Below are 6,858 nucleotides of genomic sequence, written 5' to 3'. Positions count from 1 at the left end.
CAGTAATTTAAAATGTCATCTAAGCAGATATTATCTATTTCGAGAAAGTTTTTATCCTTGAGTTCCCATCTGATTGAAATCGAATTCCACCACAAGGTCAGAGTATTTTACGGATCACTGGTACGACCTGTTTCGACATGCTAATTGAAACAAATAATTTTAAGATGTGTCTCGATGAGAGTCATTGCATCGCTAAATGGTAAGTGTCACTAAGATGTATCCCTAAATAATTTTTCATGCCATCTCACTTTAAGCTCAAGACCACAAATAATAACTTACAGGACTTGAAAATAATGGTTGGTCAACAGACAATGTCCTGTCAGAATTGGGTAGTGACCGGACAAATTCTTGGTCATTTGCACTTTAGAATATTTAATTTGGAACTATTTGACCATAATGAGGGACATTATTCATGTTACTGCAATCATCATCATTCATGCAACCTGGGGTCACTATTGCAAAAGTTATGATTGTTCAAATTTTTCAAATTTGACCGGCCAAAAACGGGCCATGTCCCAGCAAAAACATGTTAAACTGGGAATTGTAACAGGTGCCTGCCTGCCAGTTATTTCGAGCCCTGAACTGATAACAGCACTACGGCTTGGCACACGAACATGGAACACAGGTCACCAAATTGGTAATTAGCTCCAATTTTTAGGCACCAAAAATGTGTCTTTTTTTTACTTGCCATGGTAACGAAAACAGTCACAGCCTGGAGCACTGGCAACTGTTCTTGATTGCATTTTTCATCGGGTTATTCGCCTGGCATTCGGGACAAAAAGGCCTCTTATTCTCACCTTTTGTTATAATAATAATTGTTGTCATCAGGAAGCCTAAACAATAGACATTGCAACATATTTTGGGGGAAGAGAGGTGCTTGGGGGGACTGTAGAGCAAGAGGTAAGGGCTGACACAAAAGAAAAACTCTCCCATTTTCAAATCTTGAGTGATTGGTATTTCTGAAACAGTGAATTAATCCTGGTCACAATATATATATTTTTTTTATTTGCCATATGTTATTCATTGTCACCTGAGAATCTTGTTGGTTTGGTAGCTTTAAAATGACAGTAAGTTTTGTCATCATTATCATCATTGATCACCATTTTCATGCAGTCAATGATTTTCTAACCATTCAGGTGTACATGTATGTACAGTGTATGTAAAGTACGGTAAGTATTGTATGATCTGATTACTTGAGAACTTGAGTGGCTATGACCAACACTATGGGATGTTTCATGTGCCATTTTTTGTTTAACTTCCTTGTTGACGATCCAAAGTACTTTAAGTTGTTAGCCTATTAAACCTATTAAAAGACTGGTAAATAATTGGCTATGAGAGTTTTTGGCCACCACTTGCTTTCTGTCATACAAGGGTTTATTGTTACATGCTTAATTTGTGGTACTGTTATGTTCTTTTGAATAACTACATGTATGAAGTGGCAGAATGATATAGCTTTTACTGTACTAAGGGAACCACATGGCATACTTAGTTCAGGAATAAGCATAAAATAAGAAATAGAACAGTTACTAATTTTACCTGTTGTTTTTTTTTTTTTTTCAGTTTCATGTCAATCCTTTTAAATATCCGGAAATGGAGGTAAAAGCCATATTATACATGCAGAACAGATGGATTAACCGGCCAAAGCAAAAGCTTAAGATTACTTCACAATCATAATGTAACTTAATTAATTAAGTTGCACATGATTAGTTAAAATTATTGTTTTAATAAATATTTCTTTGTGGCAATTCTCTTGCAGTCAGAGGGAGAGTTCACTAGGGCTAAACATACATTGTAATTATATAAAACAACAAAATATCCAGAAACTTTAGAGAGTACTACATTAGAAGGTCTCGTAAGCAACCAGCCCGGGAATTTGAAAAAGTGGTCACAACTTACTCACTGTAGAGCTGGTTCCTTGAGAATTATAAGCAATAGAATTGGGATTTGTAAATTTGTATTAAGGGTACAGAATAGAATTTTTGGGAATGCACCTACAAAAACTGGAAACTTCTTTACTCATTAAAATCTGCCAAATTATTCTTACAATTTAGATCACTCTTTGAGTGGTCGCTTATGGAGGGTGCTTACTAAATTCAAAGGTATTTTTGTGTGGCTTACTGAATATGCGGGAAAAGCAGATCTTAACAAGTGTTATTGAACTCCAAAAGAAAATTGGGGGTAACCACGCATTTTCCAAAGATAAGTAATCAACAATATTTATACAAAGCTTTAAAATACAAAGCAATGTATGGCGTTCTTTTCCAAAATGAAGCTTAGTTATCTCTGAAATTTGCGTGGCTACCCCTAATTTTCTTTTTGGATACAAAGAGAACTTGCTAAGTAACTGTTGTGCTTTCTTCGCATAGTTTTAAACTGCGCAAAAATATCCCAGCCTGTATTAATAAGCACTACCCATAGGAAATCTGAGTATCTCGAGATGCGCACAACGTATGCACAATAAGAATAGTAGGCACCGTCCTTATGAGAGCTTAAAAACTATGGAAAAGTCCAGTTTGTTAATCCCAAAGGTGGTCGCGGTTGATTGTGGGAACGGAACCTTGCTTTTGAGAGTTTTCAATTAGAGAGTTTTGGTGGTCGTGGCTAGAGCTGGTTGCGTACAAGAGTGGTTGCCATGAGAACTTCGACTGTATTTGTGTTTGTTGAAATTTTATGCATGTCAGCTTAATTAACTTAGGACGGAACTAGCTAAGTGGTCATTGCAGTTGTTTTGGTCTTGTTTGTAGCATGTAATTATCCCAGTAAGGTTATCAAAATTAATTTTGTTGGACCAAACAGAGCTGCTTATTCCCAGGACTAGTTTACATGTCAAGGTCATTCAATTTGGATTCTAATGATAAACATAATGATGGAGTGACCATTCAATGATCTGTATTCACACTGATTTTTTTGTCACTGGTACTGGGTTTAAGCAAGGATTGGAAATGATTGGCTTTTGTGATTTTATTTGCACCTAGTCATGGTGGTATATGCAGTGGGCAGAACCCTAGCTATTGCACTGCAAGAACGGGACCATCAATTCAAAGTCTTGTTTTAGAATAGTAAAGCTGAATTTAATTTTGTGCTAAATATAAGAAAATGGGTGAGGAGACTTTGACCACTCAAGGCTTAAGAATCTGGATTCTTAATTAAAATGCCAAGAGTTACTTTTTGTATACATGTAGTTATTTTACTGGGAACGGCGAGGATTTTGAGGACTTAATTACTAAATACTCATTTTGACATTCTGCCACTTGTCCAAGTTTTTTGTTACACTTCCCAATGATCCTACAAGTGGCTGGGAAAGTTGAATGTCAAAATTAGTATTTCATTACTACAGAAAACTTCGTAATGACTAAATGGCACCGTTAATTAAGTGTCCCAGCTCTCAACAGGAATAGCCAACGTACATAGTTATGAGACAAGTGAGTTTTCGAAAAGGTCAAGTTCCATCTTCAGTACAGTGCAAACATCATTTTAAAAGAGCTAGGTACATTTACTGTTTCCTGACAAAATAATGAGTTGACATTATGATTTCTGAGTTTGCCCTAATAACTACTGTTTGATTGTGATTGTTAGAAGAATAAATATTGCAAAATCACAGATGGATTGTGTGTATCTGCTTGATCAAATGCCGTATGTATTCGCACGGTAAAGGCATTTTTCCAGAACAAACGATGTGAGGTTTTTTTTTTTTTACACTAAGCTGCTACCTCTGAAAGAAAAAAAAAATTGAAAAAGTCAACTTTTTAGTTACGCACTATTTTTTGACCTTTTGGGGACCAATCTGTATTTTTAACACAAAACTGCATTATGAGGACATCTCTACTTTGTGGACTCCGAAGGCAATTTCTCACCATAAAGTAGAGTTTTAAGGGCTTTTTTATGTGGGGACCTGATTTTGGTCCTCACAAAAAGAACGGACCCCACAGTACGGGTGTGTAACTATGTCCACGTCCCCATAAGTAAGCATTGGTAAGTAGACACACACAGACACAAAACATTGCTCAGCCATGACAGGTGAGAGGTGACAACGGAGGATCTGTGCTTGAAATCTAACAATGTCGCAAAACTTTCGTCCTGGTTACCTGCTGAACTTTATTTATCTCAATGGCATTTGTGTTTGTTTCGTTTTCTTTTGTGTTTCTTTTTTGGCAACAACAATGATAATGTTACCCTGCAAGCAGTCTCTTTCGATCTTCCTACATAAGTCGGGAACAGGAAAGAATTAAGACTCTGCCAGCCGCCTCGACATTCTTTGGTTTGCCGCTGATCCAAAGAATTGGAAGAGTCAGTCCAGTTTGGACTTGTCAAACCTGCCTTTTTTTTATTTTGCGCATGATCAATCGCCACGCGTCATCAATATATTTTTGAAATTTACAACAGCGTAGCAATTTTTAAATGTCTAAATTCCCATGAGTATTTCCTATGTCTGTTACAGAAACTTGTCTGCCAGAAACCTACAAATTTTTCAGTAAAAAATGAAATGGTAATTTAAAAGTATGAGCTGTCTTAAGTTTCCAATGAAGTGAAATGTCGAGGCGGCTGGCAGAGTCTTCTTTCCTGTTCCCGACCTAAAGAGGCTGTGATCGAGGGTATAATAATGTATAGTCAAACAATATATTATAAAGAAGAAGAAAAATGGGTTGATTAGAAATTGTGAAAATACGTTGTTCGTGGTTTAGTCTTACGAAGCTCGTTTCATCCCGACCAAGGAACTCGTCAGAGACCTTTTTGCTTGGCAAACTCCTTATAGGCATCGCGCCCAAAGTCCCGTTCGCTAACAAAATGATGACAGCAATCTCGCCTTATATCTCATAAGGATTCCAGACTGCGCAAATTCACGAGTGAAAATTGACAATAAAGTTGACAGTTGTAAAAATACATTGTTCGTGGTTTAGTCTTACGAAGCTCGTTTCATCCCGACCAAGGGACTCATCAGAGACCTTTCTGCTTGGCAAACTCGTTAGGTATCGCGCCTAAAGTCCCTTTCGCTAACAACTACCCACGAACAATGTATTTTCACAAGTAACTGTTCAACTTTATTGTCAATTTTCACTCGTGAATTTGCGCAGTCTGGAATCCTTATGAGATATAATGCGAGATTGCTGTCATCATTTTGTTAGCGAACGGGACTTTGGGCGCGATGCCTAATGAGTTTGCCAAGCAGAAAGGTCTCTGATGAGTTCCTTGATCGGGATGAAACGAGCTTCGTAAGACTGACCACGAACAATGTATTTTCACTGACAAGTAACTGTCAACTTTATTGTCAATGATCAGAAATTGTCTCGGGCTCGAACTTGACTCGTCCTGCGCTATAATTGCGCATAGATAGCAGTGGAAGAATAGTGAAACAATTTGTAAAACCATTATCGATATTCTAAAACGGGCACCTTTGGGTCATTTCATTGATTACCGTAACAATTTCTTGCAGAAACTAAAAAAGGCAGCCATTAAATACAATTATTTTTCAGAGTTTTACTTAAACTGGCAAACTAGAGGTAATTTGTTGCTATGTGTGCCACCCTGGGGAAAAATGGTAAATAAACAACATGTCAAGCTATCTGTTAGCTTTTGAAGGGAGTTAGTCTGAGGAAAAGTAAATGGAAATGGTGAGTAAATTATTACGGCAGAACACGAAGGAACTTGGAAGTTTCCATGTTCCTTTCAAATACAACTTGCAAAAGAACATAGAAATTTAGTCGCTTACTGAAAACGTCAAAGAACTTGATGGAAATTTCCACGTTCCTTTTACACATAACATGTAAACGAAACATGGAAATTACCATGTTCTTTTCCCACATAAAATGTAAAAGAACATGAAATTTTCTCGTTTGTTTCGTGTATAAGATGTAAACGAAACATGGAAATTTCCGTGTTAAGGTTCATCCATAAAGTGTAAAAGACTACGGAGATTTCCATGTTCCCCTTTAAGAGACAACATGCGAAAGAAAGGGACATATACATCTTCCCTTCATAGATCAGTGTAGGATCTAAAAATTCCATGCTGGTTTGAGTGACAGTTGAGTTTCGGTAGTAGCCAAAACGCGGGGCCGGGGCCGGGGCCGGGGCCGGGGCCGGGGCCGGGGCCGGGGTCGGGGTAGGGGTCGGGGTCGGGGTCGGGGTCGGGGTCGGGGTGTCTTTTTTTTTTTCAAAAATGTTTCGTTTCAATTGTTGTAGTTATTCTCCTGTACTGTTATTTTCTAATGTTCGGCATCTTTCCTTAATTCATCTATGTTGGAAATTAGTCAAAAAACATAAGGAACGTACGGAAGCTTCGAAGGGGACATCGTTTGCTTTTCGAAAAGAATTTCCAACTGAAATTTAATACGTTAACCAAGTGATTCGCGCGTTAAGTTATGTCGCTTAATTGTTTTATTGCATGGAACTATATTTGCAATTTTATTTACCACAGCAAGTTTGCATGAGTTGAAAGGTGACACCTAATTAGGAATTCAGAAATATATAAATCGAAACTGCAAACGCGCAAATTACTTTTTCACTTTCCTCCGATCAAGAACGTTAAAGGCAATCAATAGAAGAAATCAAACCATAAGATCGTGTAGATTAGAAGACACAAATTGTAATATATTCAAGAAATCAGTTGCATTCTTCTTTTAGCCTATCGCCGGCATTCCAAAACATTAATCTACTTCTGTAATATTTTCCTTTCAGTCGACTAGTTCAACGACATGCTGATCGAGCAGCTTGTACGAATAAAAATCTGAAGATCTACAGGATCCTCAGTGGCGTGATCTTGCTTTAAAGTAGTGCCTCGTACGTAGGTGCGAATCGCCTAGAGACACTGAAGACTCGCTGAGCTCCACAGTTTAAAACCACATTTTAATGTTTACTTCGTAA

The 6,858-nt window shown here is 37.5% G+C and overlaps 1 long non-coding RNA gene across 1 annotated transcript in view; it reads left to right on the top strand.

Annotated features, from left to right (window-relative positions):
- The window catches only part of LOC137983873 (uncharacterized), a 3,663-nt gene extending 65 nt beyond the window's left edge, over positions 1-3,598 (top strand). Inside the window, exons 1-2 of the long non-coding RNA XR_011119041.1 lie at positions 1-199; positions 1,561-3,598. The exon at positions 1-199 is cut by the window's left edge and continues 65 nt beyond it. This is a non-coding gene — a long non-coding RNA (uncharacterized lncRNA). The remainder of the gene's footprint in view (positions 200-1,560) is intronic.
- Positions 3,599-6,858: the final 3,260 nt, after the last annotated feature.

This window comes from Montipora foliosa, chromosome 13 (assembly GCF_036669935.1).
Source record: "Montipora foliosa isolate CH-2021 chromosome 13, ASM3666993v2, whole genome shotgun sequence".
NCBI lineage: Eukaryota > Metazoa > Cnidaria > Anthozoa > Scleractinia > Acroporidae > Montipora > Montipora foliosa.
This window is presented reverse-complemented; position numbering and strand designations above follow the sequence as displayed.